Here is a 21664-nt window from a genome sequence, read left to right as displayed (position 1 = left end):
GCTGAAGTTAATGGACGTTTGAACGGCTCGCTGCATTTTATGGCCCCGCCCCTGCCGAAACAGGGCCATAAAATTCTGCCTCAGGTTTCCCAAATACCTGACAGAAATTTACCGTAGGATACCTTTAAATCTTTTTCTGTGGAGTTCCCGCTCACAGGTGGGGTGGGGTGGGGAGAGATTGTTTGGGGGTGTTCCTATAGTGGTCTAGGGGGGCCTGATTGTGGTTCTGATTGCTCGGGAGAGGCCAGGTATCAGGGTGGGTTTACTGGATATTATGTTGGGCCTGAACGAAACACACTTACAGACTCGCAAGCAATACTGTAAAGGTACTTATTCATGCATTCAGCCTTTCTTGTCTCCTTTATGCTGCTGAAGTTTTCAATGCCTGGGAAACCCAAACTGCTTGTGGTTAAAAATAGAATGATTGTTTAGAGCTAAGACAGGCAACCCATCATAATATTTAAATGACAAACCCACTTTCTACGAGCAGATTGGTCACCCACCATTCATCCTGTTATAACTGGAAGTGGTGGCATAAAGGAGACGAGAAGGGATGAATCCATGAGGCCAGTGCCTTTACAGCACTGCCTGCTTTTTGCATGTTAACTTCTGACATGACCCAAATACACTCATTTTTGGGAGGTAAGATTCAGCCCATGGCGGTTGAAGCTCTGGAAATATTGATCACCAACACACACCGCAGAATTTTCAGGTTGGCATTTGAGGGAGGGCCTGACACGCCAACCCGTAAAATGACGCGCGATGACATTGGGCACGCATCCCGATGTCACTGCGAGCCATCGTGATATTTCAGAAGGCGGGTGCTATAAGTTCTGAAGCGCGCCCACTATTAATTAACGGGCTAGTTAAGGCCCTTGAGGCAGCAAGTGAGAGAGAATTTTTGCAGCCCGTGCGATTTCTAGTGCATTGCACGTGCTCAACGGGCAGGTGGGTAGGCCACGTTTTTAAAATCCTCATCCGCGGGCGGGATAAGAGGGGTGAGTGGGCTCGCTAATGCGAGTACTTATAACTTTAGTTTTTAAACTTACTCCTACTTGCTTGTGTGAACAGGACAACTTTAATTCCCTTCAGAGCTGCTTTGACAGAAAGGACAGGCTTCAGTTCAGGACTCTGGAGGAATCATAACACTTGGGGCCTTCCAGGTATCAGACAGCTTTCCTTTACCCTGGGAATGGGGATTGTGGTCTCCACTGGAGGCACCTCCTCTGAGGTGGAAGAGAGGACCAAAAGGGGTATGAGGCCAGGTGTTCCTATTCAGCCTCCAGGGGAGCCACCTGTGGGAGGACAGGCACAGGCATAAGGGATGCAGGGCCAACAGGAAGTTCAAGGCGGAAAGGACCACAGAAGACCCCACTATCCTGCTGCCAGGGTTTACAGGCAGTGTTGCAGCTACCTCAATTTGTCTGAGGTGCAATGCCGAAAGAGGCTCCATCTCTCAAAGCAGACAGTGATCTCTATCTGTCAGATGATCAGCCCTGAGATCAGCTCCAACTGTATGGGTGGATACCCCATGCCAGTGCCGCTGAAGATCACGGTTGCCCTCAACCTCTATGCCTCTGGCTCTTTCCAGGGATTGGTGGGTGAGCTTTGTGGAGTGTCTCAGTCAGCAGTCCACAGTTGTGTCAAGCTGGTGACAGGCGCTCTGTTCAGTTGTGCATTGACTTTCATTCACTACCGCACGGATAAGGCCAGCCAGGCAGAGCGAGCTAGAGGCTTTGCCGCAATTGCTGGGTTCCCCCGCATCCAGGGTGCAATAGACTGCACACATGTGGCCCTCAATGCGCCAGCAGGTGAGGTGGCAGCCTTCATCAACCGGAAGGGATTCCACTCCATGAACGTGCAGATAGTGTGAGATCACAGGATGCAGATTCTGCACGTCTGTGCAAGGTACCCAGGCAGCTCCCTTGACACACACGTCCTGAGACACTCCCAGGTGCCGAGGCTCTCCAGTGTTCCAGCCTGGCTAGATGGATGGCTGCTGGGTGACAAGGGCTATCCCTTCAAAAGGTGGCTCATGACGCCTCTCCGCCACTCAAGAACAGACGCCGAGCAGCGGTATAATAGGAGCCACGCCTCCACAAGGGCAGTGGTAGAACCATCGGACTTCTCAAGATGCGCTTCTGATGCCTGGACCGTTCAGGGGGCGCACTACAATACCCCCAGATTGAGTGTCACTCTGGCGCTAGAAAGGGGGGACGCAGTGGAGGATGAAGATGTAGACACAGATGCTCTGGCTGCAGACAATGAGTCCAGTAGTGAGTCTGAGGATGAGCATGCATAGGAGAACACTGAAGGGATAAATGCTGACCCGGGCTACCTGCAGGGAGGCAGGGACACCTGGGAGGCTTTGATCCAACGCTCCTTCAGCTAGCCTACCAAAGATGAACCACCAACACATGCCAGGGCTGCAGGCTCCATACTCAATACCTGAGAGCAACATTTGTCTGGTCAGGAACATTAACTATTTGCCTTTTCAATAAAGCTCAATGACAAACAAGTCACTCATAACATCATGGATTCCCCTTCACCTGCAGAACTAATGAAGCACCCAGAGGCTTGTTGAGGACAAAAACATTTAATGATTGCCAACTTGCATACAGAAATCAAAGTACATTAAAAGGTGTTGAACAGCACACCAACTTAAAAACAACTTAAACGTGGGGCAAAAGAAAACCACTAGTGATAACCCTTGTTGTGACTAAGGTGATTTACGCTTACACTTGCAGGTGCTACGTCTAGGTGCTCCCCCCTCGCTGGCACCAGCATTGGAGACAGCCTGCTCACTCTGCTGTCCTGTTGGCCTTGATGACCTTGGCGGTGGTTCATTGGCCCGTGGAGTCTGTGCTAACCCTGACTGGGAGGGAGCAGCCAGTGGCACGGCTGGCATCTCCCCAGTCGCCGCAGACTCATCGGATGCTACAGTCACTGGCAGAGGGGCGGAGGAGCTGTTGCCATCATCCGGAGTGCTCCGAGAGGAGCCCGCAGAGATGACAAGCAGCTCTTGCGCCAATATCCGGTCGCTTTTGACCTCCCTACTCACTATTGGATGGGCACCTAGCTGGGATACTTGGTGCCCAATCCATGTCCCACACTGACACTGACCGCCTGAGGTCAATGCCGATGTGAGGTCTTGCTGGTCCGAGCGCATCCCCATGAAGCCCTGCTTCTGTCCCTGGAGCTGCCTCACCATGAGAGTCGCCACCATCTCCGTGGAGGAGGCAGTGTGCTCGGCCATGAGGGTCATTGCATTGCTCGTGCTCCGCAGGGACTCCTCCACAATGGAGACCGTGGCACACATTCCCTCAAGTATCTCTGTCTGATCCTCCCGCACACCCTGCTGGAAGTCCAGAATCTGCTACCTCAGGGACAACTCCAGAGGCACATCATCAGCCACCAACTGAGCATGTTTCTGGTCCCCAGCAGTCCTCCAAGTGTCGGCGCCCTGGGCATTCTGTTTCCACCTGCACCTCAAGCGGGTGTGAAGTGCCCTCACCACTGTGCACCGAGATACTAGCCGATGATCTTATCCTCACCGAGGTTCTGGTATCTGCGCTGGTGCCTGCCTGGCTGAGAGAGTGCGCTCCTTGAGCTCTGACCATTTTTTGTGCAGGAAATGCCACCAGCTGCAGCTACTTGAGCTCCGAGTTTCGGAGCTTGAGCGGCAGCTGGAGGCACTGAGGTGCATCCGCGAGGCTGAGAGTTTCATGGATAGCACGTTTTTAGACATGATCACCCCAAGGCTTACGGAAGTACTGACAGAGAGGGAATGGGTGACCATCAATCAGAAGAAAGGTGTCAGGCAGGTAGTCAGGAAATCCCCAGGGTGCTTCTCACTCAAGAACCATTTTCTGTGTTGGAAAACGTTGAGAGTGACAGCTCCTCTGGGAAGCGCAGCTATGCTCGTGGCACTGTGAGTGGCTCAGCTGCACAGCGTCGGGAAGAGAAAGAGGGGAAGAGCAATAGTGGTAGGAGACTCGATAGTAAGGAGAACAGACAGGCGTTTCTGCAGCCGTAGACGTGAATCTAGGATGGAATGTTGCCTCCCTGGTGCTAGGGTCAAGGATGTCACTGAACGGCTGCAGGGCATTCTAAAGGGGGAGGGCAAACAGACAGAGATCATGGTACATATTGGTACCAATGATATAGGTAGAAAGAGGGATGAGGTCCTGCAAGCAGAATTTAGGGGGCTGGGAAACAGATTAAAAAACAGGACCTCAAAGGTAGTAATCTCTGGATTACTTCCGGTGCCACGCGCTCGTGAGTATAGAGATAGGAGATTAGTCCAGATGAATGCATGGCTGGAGAGATGGTGCAGGAGGGAGGGTTTTAAATTTCTGAGACATGGGACCGTTTCTGGGGGCAGTGGGATCTGTACAAGGTGGACGGGTTGCACCAGAACCAGAATAGGACCAACATCCTTGCGAGAAGGTTTGCTAGTGCTGTTGGGGAGGGTTTAAACTAACTTGGCAGGGGGAATGGGATCTTGAGAAGGAGGTTCAGCAGAGGGAGATGCACAGCCAAAATTAGAAGAGAGAGCAAGTGAGTCTGAAGGCATTGAAATTATAGGTCAGTTAAGGCACAAGGGAGTTTGGCAAGGTTGGATGGTAATTATTTTAATGCAAGGAGTCTGACAAATAAGGCAGATGAGTTGAGGGCACAAATTAACACATGGAAGTATGATACCATTGCTGTCACAGAGACATGGTTGAGAGGGAGGCATGATTGGCAGCTCAATATTTCAGGATATAGGGTATTCACAGGCAAGGAGGTAAAAGAGGAGGGGGTATCGCAATATTGATCAAGGAATCAATTATAGCAGCAAGGAGGGATGACATCTTAGAAGGCTCCTCAAATGAAGCCATATGGGTAGAATTGAAAAACAAAAAAGGAGCAACCTCATTGCTGGGAGTGTACTAAAGGCCCCCAAACAGTCAGAGAGAAATAGAAGAGTAGATATGTAGGCAAATTTCAGAGAAGTGTAAAAATAATAGGGTAGTAATACTGGGGGATTTCAACTTCTCCAACATTAACTGGGTTAGTCATAGTGTGATAGGTTTAAAGGAAGCGGAATTCTTAAAATGCATCCAGGAGAGCTTTTTAAGCCAGTATGTACAAGGTCCTACAAGAGAAGGGCTGCTCCTGGACTTAATTTTAAGGAATGAAGCTGGGCAAACGGTAGAGGTATCAGTGGGGGAGCATTTTGATAGTGATCATAACTCCGTTAGATTCAAGGTTGTTATGGAAAAGGACAAGGATGGGCCAGAAATCAGAATTCTAAATTGGGGGAAAGCCGATTTTAATAAGATCAGATATGATTTGGCCAGAGTGGACTAGGAGCAACTACTTTTAGGTATATTTGCGTCAGAGCAGTGGTACTCATTCAAGAAGGAAATAGGGAGAGTACAGGGCCAACATATTTCAGTGAAGATAAAGGGTGGGAACCCTGGAGGTCAAAGGATATACAGGATTGGATCAAGAGAAAAAGGGAGGCTAATGGCAGATACCGAGGGCTCAAAACAGCGGAAGCCATAGAGGAGTATAGAATGTGTAGGGGGGAACTTAAAAAGGAAATTAGGAGAGCAAAAAGGGGGCATGAAAAAACATTGGCAGGTGAAATAAAGGAAAATCCAAAGTTATTTTACAAGTACATTAAGAGTAAGAGGATAACTTGGGAAAGAGTAGGGCCCATTAAGGACCATAGTGGTAATTTGTGTGTGGAGCCGGAATCGTAGGTAGGGTTCTAAATGAATACTTTGTGTTGGTGTTCACAAGTGAGAGGGACCAGGCATAAGGACTGATATAATTGAAGAAATTAGCATAGAAAGGGGGGAGGTTCTAAGTGATCTAGCAGGCTTAAAAGTAGATAAATCTCCAGGCCCGGATGAAATGTATCCCACAGTGTTGAGTGAGGCAAGGAAGGAGATAGCAGGGGTGCGCTGGCAATAATTTCTAATACCTTTCTGGCCACAGGAGAGGTGCCAGAGGACTGGAGGACAGCCAATGTGGTATAGTTATTCAAGAAGGGAGGAAGGGATAAACCAGGGAACTACAGGCCAGTCTAACCTCAGTGGTGGGGAAACTATTGGGAGTAATTCTGAGGGACAGAATTAATCTACACTTGGAGAGGCAGGGATTAATCAAGGACAGTCAGCATGGTTTTGTTAAGGGGAGGTCATGTCTGATCAATTTGATTGAATTTTTCAAAAAGGTGACCAGGTGTGTAGATGAGGGAAATGCATTTGACATAGTCTACTTGGACTTCAGCAAGGCTTTTGACAAGGCTCCGCATGGGAGACTGATAGCGAAGGTAAAAGCCCATGCGATCCAAGGCAAATTGGATCCAGAATTGGCTGAGTGGCAGGAAGCAGAGGGTGATGGTCGGGGGGGTGTTTTTGTGACTGGATGCCTGTGTCCAGTGGGGTTCCAAAGGGATCAGTGTTGGGTCCCATGCTGTTTGTGGTATATATAAATGATTTAGACTTGAATGTAGGAGGGTTGATCAGTAAGTTCGCAGATGACACGAAAATTGGTGGAGTGGTAAATAATGAGGAGGAGAGCCTTAGATTACAGGAGGATATAAACGGGCTGGTCAGATGGGCTGATCAGTGGCAAATGGAATTTAATCCGGATAAGTGTGATGTGGTGCACTTGGGCGGTACAAACAAGGCACGGGAATACACGATGAATGGTAGGACACTGGGAAGTACCAAGGATCAGAGGGACCTTGGCGTACGTGTCCACGGTCCCTTAAGGTAGCGGGACAAGTAGATAAGGTGATTAAGAAGGCATATGGGATACTTACCTTTATTAGCCGAGGCATAGAATATAAGAGCCGGGAGGTTATGCTGGAACTGTATAAAACACTGGTTAGGCCACAGCTAGAGTATTGCGTGCAGTTCTGGAATCCACATTATGAGACAGATTGATTGCATGAGAGAGAATGTAGAGGAGATTTAGCAGGATGTTGCCTGGTCTGGAGAGTTTTACTTATGAGGAGAGATTGGATAGACTGGGGTTGTTTCCCCTGGAGCAGAGGAGATTGAGGGGGTACATGATTGAGTTGTATAAATTAATGAGGGGCATAAATAGGGTAGACAGGAAGGAACTTTTCCCCTTAGTGGAGGGATCAGTAACCAGGGGACATAGATTTAAGATAAGGGGCAGGAAGTTTAGAGGGGATGTGAGGAAGAATTTTTTCACCCAGAGGGTGGTGGGAATCTGGAGCTCACTGCCTGAAAGGGTGGTAGAAGCAGAAACCCTCATAACATTTAAGAAGTATTCGAATGTGGACTTGCTATGCCATGGCATTCAAGGCTATGGGTCTAGTGCTGGAAAGTGGGATTAGAATAGTTAGGTAATTGTTTGACTGGCGCAGACTCAATGGGCCGAAGGGCCTTTTTCTGTGCTGTAGACCTCCATGACTCTATGACTCATGAGAGTGTGACGCTGGTGCATTTATATCTTCTGGGCCCTCAGGGGTCAGCAGCGGACCTTCTGGCTCCTGAGTCCAGGCTTGCTCCGGTGAGGCTGAAAGGAAGAACAAGGACATTTGATGAGTAGAAGTCGTTACACTGTTAACGTGCATGCCTGGCACCCGGGTCAGGATGCGCTCCTCCTTTGATTATCAATGGGCAGCCCATGTTGGATGCTGAAATCCATTTACAGTCAACAGTGGAATGTTTGACCTGACAGACCTCAGTGCACGGCACTCTTAGCTCCCAATGGCACCCCAACTTCACTGTGGCCGGTTGACCTGGGCACATGGTGCTTCTCCCACTCCAGTGCCTCCTGCTCGTATCTGGTGATGATCAGAAGGTGGGGCTGCCCTCCGCCTGTCCGCAGTCACTCTGCATTATTGTGTGCTGTTTTCTCCTGAAAGGAGAGAGGAGCATTGATTAGTCTGCCCTGCCCTGCATTGTAGCCTTGCCTCCCCCAGCTGAGTGAAACATTGCAGGGCTCATCTGATTCGTGATCCTGGAGCTGCCATACACTCACTCCAAGCAGCCAGGGCTGACCCCCTTGCCCAGATGCTGCCTCCATCACATTTGGCACTCACATTCTGATACCTTCCACGACCACCACCACCACCTAGAAGGGCAAGGGCAGCAGATAGATGGAAACACTGCCACCTGGAAGCTCCCCTCGAAATCACTCAGCATCCTGACTTTGAAATGTGCGGCGCTCCAGCACTGTCGCTAGGTCAAAATCCTGGGACTCGCCCCCTAACAATACTGGATGTTCCTGCACCACATACAGCGGATACAGAATGCAGCTCAGCACCACCCCCTCAGGGACAACTAGGGATGCCGGCCCACCCAGCGAAGGCCACATCTTGTGCATGAATGAATACAGAAACAACATTCTGAGTTAGGAGGGTGCTGGGGGGGGGCAACCTAACTTCTGTGCTAAGTGACCCATGCTAACACGGTACGCACCCTTCCCAATTGGAAGAGGTCATTAAACCGCTTGCAGCACTGCACCCAGGTGCGTCTCACCACATCAGGGGAGCTGACCCGTTCTGCCATCTCCTCCCAGGCACGTTTTCTTATGCGGGGGAGTCTCTTCCTTCTGTCCCTTGGCACAAGGATCTCATGGCGTGCAGCCCCGCTGACCTGCCCTCCCGCCTGGCCTGCTCTCTGAGGACGCTATCCGACATCCTCCTGTCCAACATCAGTGGCAGCCTTAGGACGGCTGCCTGTGCCGGTTTTGAGTATGCCACTGGGTCACCATTGGACCCGGTGGTCATTGGCCTCCGGCTGCTGCCCTCCCCTTCCCGCTGATTTTAGGAGCCGAGATTTATGCTGGGCTGGCCTTAATTGGCCCGCCCGCGTAAAATGGCAGCGTGGAGCTGATCGCAGGCGGCGATCGGCTCTGCTTCCGCCCAGCCCACCTGCCATAGGTAAAATCCTGGCCATAGATTCTACTCCATTCAATAAACTGGCTTTACAATGATATTCAGCTATCTAAGTGGTTAAACCTTAGACTCTGGTCTCAACTTAGCAATCCAGTTAAGGCTGAATCAGCGATACACTGAGCTGCACTGAGCATTTTTTTTTGATTTGTTCATGGGATGTGGGCATCACTGGTTAGACCAGCATTAGTTTCCCATCCCTAATTGTCCTTGTTCAGAGGGCATTTTAAGAGTCAACTACATTGCTGTGGGCCTGGAGTCACATGTATGCCAGACCAGGTAAGGACAGCAGATTTCCTTCCCTAAAGGACATTAGTGAACCAGATGGTTTTTTGCAACAATCAGCAATGGTTTCATGGTTGTCATTAGATTTTTAATTCCAGATTTTTATTGGATTCAGATTTCACTGTCTGCCATGGTGGGATTCAAACTCATGTCCCTAGAGCATTACCCTGGGCTTCTGCAATACTAGTCAGTGACAATACCACTATGCCACCACCAACCACTGTTATTAACTCATAAGGTACTTTTTAATAACGTTCTTCCAATTGCTAGGTAATCCTGTTTATAACAAATCTATGCATTATTTCTGCACTCAATGTTTAAATTTAAGTAGAGATAATTAGGACCCTGTACTCAATAAATAATTGTTAGTGCATGATTTACTGTCTGATTTCTTTGCTTTGGCAGGAGAGGGTTAATTCATTTGCTTTAGCTTGCAGGCATTCAAAATGATGATTGATAAGATAAACTCAAAGTCAATTTGAACTGGGTGATGAGACATTTCAGTGAAACAAATTAAGGCATCATTCCTAGACCTAAGCTAGGCAGCATACACCAGACTGTTTCTTGGTGAGGAGTTAAGGCAGAGTGATTCATCTGGTTCACTAATGTATATTTGTCAAGATACCAAATCCAGAATTTTTATCAAGAAACAGCAAGGGACAGAAACATTGGTGGGAGATGTTTATAGGCCACCAAACTAGTAGTAATGTTGGGCACAGTATAAATCAAGAAATTACAGCTGCATGTAACATGGGTAATAACTGTAATAATGGGTGAATTCAATTTACATATAGAATGGGTAAACCTAATTAGCACTTATGCTGTGGAGGATGAATTCCAGGAGTGTGCACGTGATGGGTATATTGAAGAGCCAAGTAGGGATCAGGCTATTTTAAATTTAGTATTATGTAATGAAAAAGGGCTAATTAATAGCCTTGCTGTAAAGGAGCCTTTAGGAAATATAATAGAATTTTTCATTAAGTTTGAAAGTGATGTAGTTCATTCTGAAACTAGAGTCTTAAATCTGAACAAGGAAACCATGAAGGTATGAGGGGCAAGTTGGCTGTAGTGGATTGGGAAAATACACTAAAAAACTTTGATGGTAGACAGTCAATGGCTAGTATTTAAAGAAGTATTACATGGTCTACAACAAATGCACATTTCTCTAAGACAAAAACCCAATTGGAAAGGTGAATCAACCGTGGCTAACAAAAGAAGTTAAAGATTTATGACCCCAGCTGATGTTACTACTGGACGAGTCAGATCCCAGAGTGAAATCTGGTTTGATAGATCCTAACTTTTTTTAGAAACTGTGGAGGTAAGTTACTGAACAAATTCACAGGAGTCTGCTGATGAACTTTTAACAAAAAGAATAAAACATTTATTAAATAAGAAAAATAAATTATATTACACCAGACAAAAAGGTTGGAAAGATCTCAATACAAACACAAGAAAATGATTCAAATATTCACAATTCCTTCACCTCAGCCATATCTCTACAGACACATATAAATTCAGAAAGATAAAACAATTTACCATATCTATCAAATACTCTTAATATTCAGGGTAAGTATACAGTACATGTGAACTTACTGGTGAACTGTGATCAAAATAAATGACAGATGCGACCAGTGCAGATTCTATGGATTTCTCAACAATTCACCTAGCCAATATGTCTCACTGGTGGTGTCATAGTGGTATTATCACTGGACTAGTATTCTAGAGACCCAGGGTAATGCTCTGGGGACCCAGGTTCAAATCCCACCATGGCAGATCTGGAATTAAAAGTCTGATGATAACCATGAAACCACTGCTGATTGTTACAAAAACCCATCTGGTTCACTAATGTCCTTTAGGGAAGGAAGTCTTTACCTAGTCTGGACTACAGGTGACTCCAGACCTACAGCAATGTGGCTGACTCTTAAAAATGCCCTCCAAACAAGGGCAATAAGGGATGGGTAATAAATGCTGGCATAGCCAGTGACGCCCAAATCCCATGAATGAATTTTTAAAAATCTGTCTTTTTCACGAGGGTTTCCAATCTTTACATTAAAAGATTCTCTTCAAACGTTGCTTCCATTCGGATGGCTTCAACATGGATCCGCCTCCAGGGTTTCACTCTCACCTTCTGAGACTCCTTTTCTCGGGATCTCCGAGTACACTCAATCTTCAACTTCTAAGTACACTTTCAGATCTTTGGCCATGCCAAGCAGAACACCACTGCTCCAAAAGGGTACCTTTGCCCTTATGGCTCGCAGCATGGCGTCACCAACCTTCGGCTGATCTCTCATCTTCAGGGCTTCTCATGAGCCCACTTCACTTCAAGTCTGCTCCTCGCAACTGTTTCTTTAACTTGGAGCCTTTTTCTCTGCTCCTTTCTCTCAACTTTACTTAACTGGATCTGTTCCTGACCTCGGCCCTTGTCCCTTACCTGGGACTATCTTCTGGGATCTTTCTGTCCCACGCCATGGTTTTGGACCTTCTTCCTGTCCCTTTCCCTGTGTTCTGCTTCCTGGGACACTTTCTCTCTAATGGTGCTCTGGTTCCAGGTCAACATGCAGTTTCACACCGTTTCACTTCTTCACTTCCTTTTCTTCTGCGCATGTGTGCAGGGCCGGTTCCCGGCCTAAAGACGGTGAAATCAACAGACTGTGCATGTGCAGCCATTCTCCAGCCTGCGCATGCGCAGAAAGCCTGAAGATAGTAAAAAAAAAACATGAACTGTGCATGTGTGGTCATTGCCTAGCCAGCACATGCATAGAAAGTCTGAGACCCACTGGGAACTGTAGTTCCTGATCTGCGACTGCCAATTTAAGTAAGTATTGGAGTTCATTGCAGTTTGGATTTGATCAAAGGAAGTGGCTTGTAAGGTTGTCTGAAAATATGGTAAGCCTGAGGATTGGGAGCAATTTAGAATCCAGCAAAGGAAGAACAAGAAACAGATAAAGAAAAGGAAAAGAGAATATGAATGCAAGAAACGTAAAGGTAGACTGGAAAAGATTCTTTAGGTACGTGAAAAGGAAAAGATTAGCAAGGACAAATGTGGGTCCATTACAGGTGGAGACTGGGGAATAGGACAATGGCAGAGAAACTAAACAATACTTTGTGTTTGTCTTCACGGAGGAAGATACAGAAAATATCCCAGAAATATTAGGGAACCAAGGGCTTGTGAAAATGAGGAACTTAAAGAAATTAGTATTAATAAAAAGGTAGTACTCAAAATTAATTGGATTGAAGGTTGATAAATCCCCTGGACCTGATTAGCAACATCCCAGAATGTTGAAGGAGGTGGTTATAGAGTTAATTGATGGTTATCTTTTGATTTTTTTTAGATTCTGGAAAGGTCCTTGAAGACTGGAAAGTAGCGAATGTAACCCCACTATTTAAGAAGGGAGGGAGAGAGAAAACTGAGAACTACAGACCTGTTAGCTTGATGCCAATAATAGGGAAAATGTTAGAATCTATTATAAAGGATGTGATAACTAGACACTTGGAAAATAGTAATATGATCAGGCAGAATCAACATGGATTTATGAAAAGGAAATCATGTTTGACAAACCTGTTGGAGTTTTTTGAGGATGTTACTTGTAGCATTGATAAAGGAGAACCAGTGGATGTGGTGTATTTGGATTTTCAGGAGGCTTAAGGGCCCACAAGGAAATTAGTAAACAAAATTAGAGCACATGGGATTGGGGGTAACATACTGGTATTGGATTGCGAACTGGTCAACAGACAGAAAACAGAGTAGGAATAAATGGGTCATTCTCAAGATTTGGAGACCAATTCTAATATTTCCAAATTTGCTGATGACACAAAACTAGGTGGGAATGTAAATTATGAGGAGGATGCAAGGAAATTTCAAAGAGACTTGGACAGTCTAAGTGAGTTGGCAAGGACATGGCAGATGTAATATGTGTAGAAGTGTGAATTTATCAACTTTGGTAGAAAAAACAGAAAGGCAGAGTATTTCTTAAATGTGAGAGGTTGGGAAGTATTGATGTCCAAAGGGACCTGGGTGTCTTTGTTCATGAGTTACTAAAAGCTTGCATGCAGGTGCAACAAGCAATAAGGAAGGCGAATGGTATATTGGCTTTCATCGCAAGGGGATTTGAGCACAAGGGTAAAAATGTCTTGCTGCAATTGCATAGAGCCTTGGTGAGACAGCACCTGGAGTATTGTGTACAGTTTTGGTTTCCTAATGTAAGGAAGGATGTTCTTGCCATAGAGGGAGTGCAAAAGAGGCTTACCAGACTAATCCTTGTGATGGTGCTGTTGTCATGTGAGGAGAGATTGAGGAAACTGGGCCTGTATTCTCTAGAATTTTGAAGAATGAGAGGCATTCTCATTGAAATTTACAAAATTCTTAGTGCGTGACAGAGTAGATATAGATAGGATTTCCCCCTCGGCTGGTGAGTCTAGAATCAGGGGACACATTCTCAGAATAGGAGGCAGGCCATTTAAGACTGAAATGAGGAGGAATTTCTTCACTCGGAGGGTGGTGAATCTTTGGAATTCTCTACCTCAGAGGGATGTGGAAATTCAATCATTGAGCATGTTCAAGACAGAAAGCAATAGATTTCTGGGTTGTATGCTGGTGATATCAAGGGGTATGGGGACAGTGCAGGAAAGTGGCTTTGAGGCAGATGATCATCCATGATCTAACTGAATGGCGGAGTAGGAGCGATGGGCCAAATGGCCTCCTCCTGTTCCTAGGTTTCTCTGTGGGAAAGTGACTTTTCTGTGTTCTCTATCTCCTTGTAATGTCTATTGAAATTAGGAAAGGTGGACTGTGGGTTTGCAGTTTCCTCTATATATGACATGTTTGTCTTTGTCAGGGAATTAGGGCGGGGGGTTGGGGGTGGGGGAGATTTAAATCATTGAACAGAGCAAAGCATCCCCCTAATTCTTAGAGCCAAAGACTAGATTTTTTTAATGCAATATTATCTTTTTGGTAGAGTTCTAGTCAAGCATTACAAGATAAATATTCATAAATATGGTGAATGTTGAAAATAATCAAGTTGTTACTTTAAATCCCATCCCACATCCTCCATAGCATTGGGAGGTTTACCTTCCCTTTTCAATGATTAAGTTGGATAACTGTTTTGAAATACTTCTTTAACATAATTAGGCACATTTCTTTTTGAGATAGACTTCAGACCAGACTCATAGAGATTGATTTTTTTAAAATGGGAAATTGGTATGTTTATAGTGCACCAAGCAGTGCTAAATGTCTGACTATAGTCTTGCATGTTCCAGCTGATCTCCTAAACGAATTGTTTTTCAATGCTAATCTCCTCAAGGTATAACTGGAGTTTTAACTCTCAAACTAAAATACTAAACACAAAGCTGGGCTGTGGCCATTGCAAAAAGTTCTCAGAGTTGTGCTAGATTGCTAAAATAATGCAAATTTTCTTTTCTAGGGTTAAAATCTTTGAGTCCAGCAGCAAGGCTTATCTTCAGATCAGCAGAAAACATTAAAGAATAATGCAAAGAAGCTTCTTTTTAAATCATCGTACTCATCTACATTTCTGTGATTTTGCAATTTAATTTGAAAAAAACATGCTATCTTGTTGGTAAATGGCCATTTAAGACTGAAATGAGGAGGAATTTCTTCACTCATGCTACCTTGTTGGTAAATGGCGTGTACTGTGTTTTTTGATATCAGACTGAGAGCATTGTACTGTACTACACTGTTAGTCACATTCCACTATGCGAATGACTGTAATTGTCACCAACCTCTGAATAAGCAAAACTCATAAGGACAGTTTCAGGTTAATAGGGTGTAGGATCCGATTATATGATCTGCTTTGGAACTGTTGAAAGGAAAATAATTATACTTTAAAGTATTGAAAATTGTCAATGGGGTTGGGGTTGTAGATTGATATATAGGGTTACACAATCCCCTAATATGGAGACTGATATCCAATCGGTAAAGGGTAATACTGGCAAAGCCATGAAAGGAAATTTGTACTTTGCTTCTTGGTAACAATTGGTGTGCCACAGGGATCAGTGCTGGGGTCTTAACTTTTTACAATTTATATAAACGACATGGATGAAGGGACCGAAGGTATGGTTGCTAAATTTGCTGATGACAAAGATATGTAGGAAAGTAAATTGTGAAGAGGACAGAAGGAGGCTACAAAGGGACACAGGAGGGTTAAGTGAGTGGCCAAAGATCTGGCAGATGGATTATAATGTGGGCAATGAGAAATTGTCCATTGTGGCAGAAAGAATAAAAAAGAAGCATATTATCCAAATGTGAGAGATTGCAGAGCTCTGAGATTTAGAGGGATCTGGGTGTTCTAGTGCATGAATCACAAAAGGTTAGTATGCAGGTACAGCAAGTAATTAGGAGAGCTAATGGAATGTTATTGTTGATTGTGAGGGGAATTGATTACAAAAGTAGGGAGGTTAGGCTTCCATTGTACAGGGCACTGGTGTGACCACGTCTGGAGTACAGTGTACAGTATTGGTCTCCTTATTTAAGGAAAGACCTAAACGCGTTAGAAGCAGTTCAGAGAAGGTTTACTAGACTAATTCCAGGATGGACCTCTCCTTGACCTCTCTGTCTCAATTTCTGGTGATAGACTATCCACCAATATTCATTACAAGCCCACCAACTCCCACAGCTGCCTCGAATACAGCTCCTCACACCCTGCTTCCTGTAAGGACTCCATCACATTCTCTCAGTTCCATCGCCTCTGTCGCATCTATTCCGATGATGCCACTTTCCAAAACAGTTCTTCTGACATGTCTTCCTTCTTCCTTAACTGAGGTTTTCCACCCATGGTGGTTGACAGGGCCCTCAACTGTCTCCGGCCCATCTCCCGTGCATCCACCCTCACACTTTCCTCTCCTTCATGGAACCATTATAGGGTTCCCCTTGTCCTCACATCACCCCAGCAGCCTCTGCATTCAAAGGATCATCCTCTGCTATTTCCGCTAACTCCAGCATGATGCCACGACCAAACACATCTTCCCTTCACCCCCGCCCTGTCTGCATTCCTTAGGGACCATTCCCTCCGGGACACCCTGGTCCACTCCTCCATCACCACCTACACCTCAACCCCCTCCCACGGCACCTTCCCATGCAACCACAGAAGGTGCAACACCTGCCCCTTTACTTCCCCCCTCCTCACCGTCCAAGGGCCCAAACACTCCTTTCAAGTGAAGCAGCACTTTACTTGCACTTCCCTCAATTTAGTCTACTGCATTCGCTGCTCCCAATGCGGTCTCTTCTACATTGGAGAGACTAAACGCAGACTGGGTGACCGCTTTGCGGAACACCTTCGGTCTGTCCGCAAGCATGACCCAGACCTTCCTGTCGCTTGCCATTTCAACACACCACCCTGCTCTCATGCCCACATGTCCATCCTTGGCCTGCTGCAATGTTCCAGTGAAGCTCAACGCAAACTGGAGGAACAGCACCTCATCTTCTGATTAGGCACTTTACAGCCTTCCAGGCTTAACATTGAGTTCAACAACTTCAGATCGTGAACTCTCTCCTCTATCCTCACCCCTTTTTGATCCCATTTTTTCTAATAATTATCATATATTTTTAATATATATATTTTTTTTCTTTTCCCACCTATTTCTATTATTATTTTTAAAATTTATTTCCATCCATTGTTTTATCTCCACCTATTAGCCTATTTGATCCCTTCCCCCCACCCCACTCCCACAAGGGCCATCTGTCACTTGCTCATCCTGCTTTCTACCTTTAATGTCACCATTAGCACATCCTTTTGTTAATATCACCACTGTCAACACCCCTTTGACCTTTTGTTTATGACATCTTTGGCAATCTCTCCTTTGCCTTCACTGGCCCTCTATCCAGCTCCACCTGCCCCACCCCCCTTAAACAGCTTATATTTCACCACATTTCAATTTCTCTTTAGTTCTGATGAAGAGTCATACGGACTCGAAACGTTAACTCTGTCTTCCTCTCCAGAGATGCTGTCAGACCTGCTGAGTTTTTCCGGCAATTTTTGTTTTTATTTCAGATTTCCAGTACCAGCGATATTTTGCTTTTATCTTAGTGTTTAATTGACTTCCACTTCTCTTCCTTGCCTACCTTGAAGGAGCACTGCTCTTCTCTCCGACAGGATTTCCGCTTGTCTCTTTTGCCCTGTTCACCTTCATTGCTTTCCATTTCTCTCGTGTTTGACAAGGTGTTTACTAAAACTCGCTTTCACAGCCATATTTCCTTCCTCAGTGACTGCTTCCGTCTCCGACCATCCCTCATGTTTCCAACCCAACCAGGATTACAGGTATCTCTGGTACATACAACGCTTCTCGGACTGCTGTTCTCGTCGCATCCTGAGATCCACACTCAGTGCCATGCGCCGTTATATGAACTCACCTGACCTCTCCCTCCAGCTGCACTGACTCACCCTATCTCTAAGCTGTCCTTGCCCCCAGTTTCATTTTATTCTTTGTCTCATCTGAAGCCTTAACAAGAAACTTTGTCTCTTTCTTTCAGGTACAAAGGAACACAAGCTCCAACAACTCATCAAAACCAACGCCCATCCAGGACCCTCCACCCCTGAACCTCCCTCTGACCCCATCCCGTCTTCTAATCCCAGCCCCGGCCGTGTATTCACCGTACCCCCTGACCTTTCCCTCTCTGATGCTGAACGTTCAGTGCTCAGCAAAGGACTCAGTTTCATACCCTTACCCCCTCACCTCAATGAATTCTGGGCTCGACACGATGCTGAACTCTTCTTCAGTCGCCTTCGTCTCCATGCTTCGTGCTTTGGGCAGGTTCAACGGACCCTTTTACCTGCCTCTAATATTCACCCTCCACCTGGACCCCTCCCTCTGGATTCTTACCTGCTCTTGATCTTTTCATTGAGAACTATCGGCGTGACATCAGTCGTCTCAATTTCTCTGCTCCTCTCACCCACTCTAACCTGTCTCTCTCTCAACTTGTCGCACTCCATTCTCTCAAGTCCACACTGACTTTGTCATCAAACCTGCTGACAAGGGTGGTGCTGTTGTTATCTGGCGTACTGACCTCTACCTCACAGAGGCTGAGTGCCAACTCGCAGACATGTCCTCCTACCTCCCCCTGGACCATGACCCCACCACTGAACATCAAGCCATTGTTTCCAGGACTGTAACTGACTTCATCTCCTCTGGAGGTCTTCCTCCACAGCTTCCAACCTCATAGTCTCCCAACCTCGGATGGACCACTTCTACCCCCTACCCAAAATCCACAAATAGGACTGTCCCGGCAGACTGATCATGTCAGCCTGTTCCTGCCCCATGGAACTCATTTCCTGCTATCTTGACTCCATTCTCTCTCTCCCATTGTCCAGTCTCTTCCCAACTGCATCCGCGATTCCTCTGACGCCCTACATCATATCAACAATTTCCAGTTTCCTGGCCCCAACTGCCTCCTCTTCACCATGGACGTCCAATCCCTTTACACCTCCATCCCCCAGCGGGATGGTCTGATGGCTCTCCGCTTCTTCCTTGAACAGAGGCCTGAACAATCCCCATCTACCACCACTCTCCTCCGTCTGGCTGAACTTGTTCTTTCACTGAACAATTTCTCCTTAAACTCATCTCATTTCCTCCAAATAAAAGGTGTGGCCATGGGTACCCGCATGGGCCCCAGTTATGCCTGTCTCTTTATGGGGTATGTGGAACATTCCTTGTTCCAGTCCTACTCAGGCCCTCTCCCACAACTCTTTCTCCGGTACATCGATGACTGCTTCGGTGCTGCTTCATGCTCTCATCTGGACCTGGAAAAATTTCTTAACTTTGCTTCCAATTTCCACCCCTCCATCATTTTCACATGGTCCATCACTGACGCTTCCCTTCCCTTCCTTGATCTCAATGTCTCAATTTCTGGTGATAGACTGTCCACCAATTTTCATTTCAAGCCCACCGACTCCCACGGCTACCTCGACTACAGCTCCTCACACCCTGCTTCCTGTAAGGACTCCATCCCATTCTCTCAGTTCCTTCGCGTCCGTCGCATCTGTTCCGATGATGCCACTTTCCAAAACAGTTCTTCTGACATGTCTTCCTTCTTCCTTAACTGAGGTTTTCCACCCACGGTGGTTGACAGGGCCCTCAACTGTGTCTGGCCCATCTCCCGCGCATCCACCCTCACACCTTCCTCTCCCTCCCAGAACCATGATAGGGCCCCCTCTTGTCTTCACTTATCACCCCACCAGCCTCTGCATTCAAGGGATCATGCTCTGCCATTTCTGCCAACTCCAGCATGATGCCACCACCAAACACCTTCCCTTCATTCCCCCTGTTGGCATTCTGTAGGGACTGTTCCCTCCCGGACACCCTGGTCCACTCCTCCATCACCCCCTACACCTCAACCCCCTCCCACAGCACCTTCCCATGCAACCGCAGAAGGTGCAACACTTGCCTCTTTACTTCCCCCTCCTTACCGTCCAAGGGCCCAAACACTCCTTACAAATGAAGCAGCACTTCACTTGCACTTCCCTCATTTGCTGCTCCCAATGCACTCTCCTCTACATTGGAGAGACCAAACCCAGACTGGGTGACCGCTTTGCAGAACACCTTAGGTCTGTCCGCAAGCATGACCCAGACCTTCCTGTCGCTTGCCATTTCAACACACCACCCTGCTCTCATGCCCACATGTCCGTCCTTGGCTTGCTGCAATGTTCCAGTGAAGCTCAACGCAAACTGGAGGAACAGCACCTCATCTTCCGATTAGGCACTTTACAGCCTTCCAGACTTAACATTGAGTTCAACAACTTCAGATCATGAACTCTCTCCTCCATCCTCACCCCCTTTTTGATCCCCTTTTTTCTAATAATTATTATATATTTTTAATATGTATATTTTTTCTTTTCCCACCTATTTCTATTATTATTTTAAAAATGTATTTCCATCCATTGTTTTATCTCCACCTATTAGGCTATTTGATCCCTTCCCCCCACCCCGCCCCAACTAGGGTGATCTGTCACTTGCTCATCCTGCTTTCTAACCTTAATGTCACCATTAGCCCATCCTTTAGCTAATATCACCACTGTCAACATCCTTTTGACCTTTTGTTTATGACATCTTTGGCAATCTTTTCTTTGCCCCCACCTATCACTGGCCCTCTATCCAGCTCCACCTGTCCCACCCCCCTTAAACAGCTTATATTTCACCACATTTCAATTTCTCTTTAGTTCTGATGAAGTGTCATACGGACTCGAAATGTTGACTCTGTCTTCCTCTCCAGAGATGCTGTCAGACCTGCTGAGTTTTTCCGGCAATTTTTGTTCTTGTTCCAGGAATGGACAGGTTGCCTTGTGAGGAAAGGTTGGACAGGTTAGGCTTCTATCCACTGAGGTTTAGGAGAGTAAGAGGTGGGTGACTTCATTGAAACCTTTTAAGATCCTGAGGGGTCTTGACAGGGTGGATGTGGAGAGGATGTTTTCTCTTTTGGGAGAATCTAGAACTAGAGGTCACTGTTTAAAAATAAGGGTCGCTCATTTAAGACAGAGATGAGGAGAATTTTTTTCTCTGAGGGCCGTAAGTCGTTGGAACTCTCTTCCTCAAAAGGCAGTGAAAGCAGAGTCTTTGAATATTTTTAAGGCAGAGCTAGATCGATTTTTGATTAAGAAGGGGGTGAAAGGTTATCGGGGTAGGCAGGAATGTGGGGTTGATGTTATATTCAGATCAGCCATGATCTTATTGAATGGCGGAGCTGGCTCGAGGAGCCGAGTGGCCTACTCCTGCTCCTAATTCGTATGTACGAAATTCGACTTAGGTGTAAGTAGAAGTTAATTTATAATAGCTTCATTATTCAATATAAAATCGACTTTGTTCTATAAATATGAATTATATAATGTGCTCTTTAAATTATTCTCAATTTCTTTCGTGCGTTTCATCAGTGAATGCGATACCTTGAATCAACTAATTAAAATGATCTCTACAAGCAAAATTGTGAATATTGTTCAATAGCTTTGAGATTTTGCGACGCCAGTTCGTGCGTTTTTAACCACAGTGTCCGTCCTGCTTTTATGTTAAACGAAAAAGAGTTTCTAATTATATTCGCACTCAAAACCCGTTAGGGACCAGTTATTAAACATGTAACTCAAACATGATTTTAAAAAAATGTTGGAAATATTCAGTAGATCAGGCAGCTACTGTGCAGCTAGAAACGGAGTTAACGTTTCAGGTTGAGAACCTTTCATCAGAACGAAACACGATGTTGGGAACATCACAATGAACTCGCAACTTTGCTATGTGTGCGCTATTTGGGTATGCTTCTTGAATAAACATTGCATGCAAAAGGTGGCCCTGCCTCGATCTCCCTATGTTGATTAAATGCCGCATTCAGTGATAATAAAGCGAACACAGTTTACCCCTGTAGTGGTAGCGGGTATGATTTAGCTCCTTTTTCACTTTAGAGTAAAACATAAAATCCAAATTGATTATTAGCAAAATAAGGTGACCACCTGTTCA

The sequence above is a fragment of the Cetorhinus maximus genome, chromosome 17 (genome assembly GCF_964194155.1).
Source record: "Cetorhinus maximus chromosome 17, sCetMax3.hap1.1, whole genome shotgun sequence".
Classification (NCBI taxonomy): domain Eukaryota; kingdom Metazoa; phylum Chordata; class Chondrichthyes; order Lamniformes; family Cetorhinidae; genus Cetorhinus; species Cetorhinus maximus.
This window is presented reverse-complemented; position numbering follows the sequence as displayed.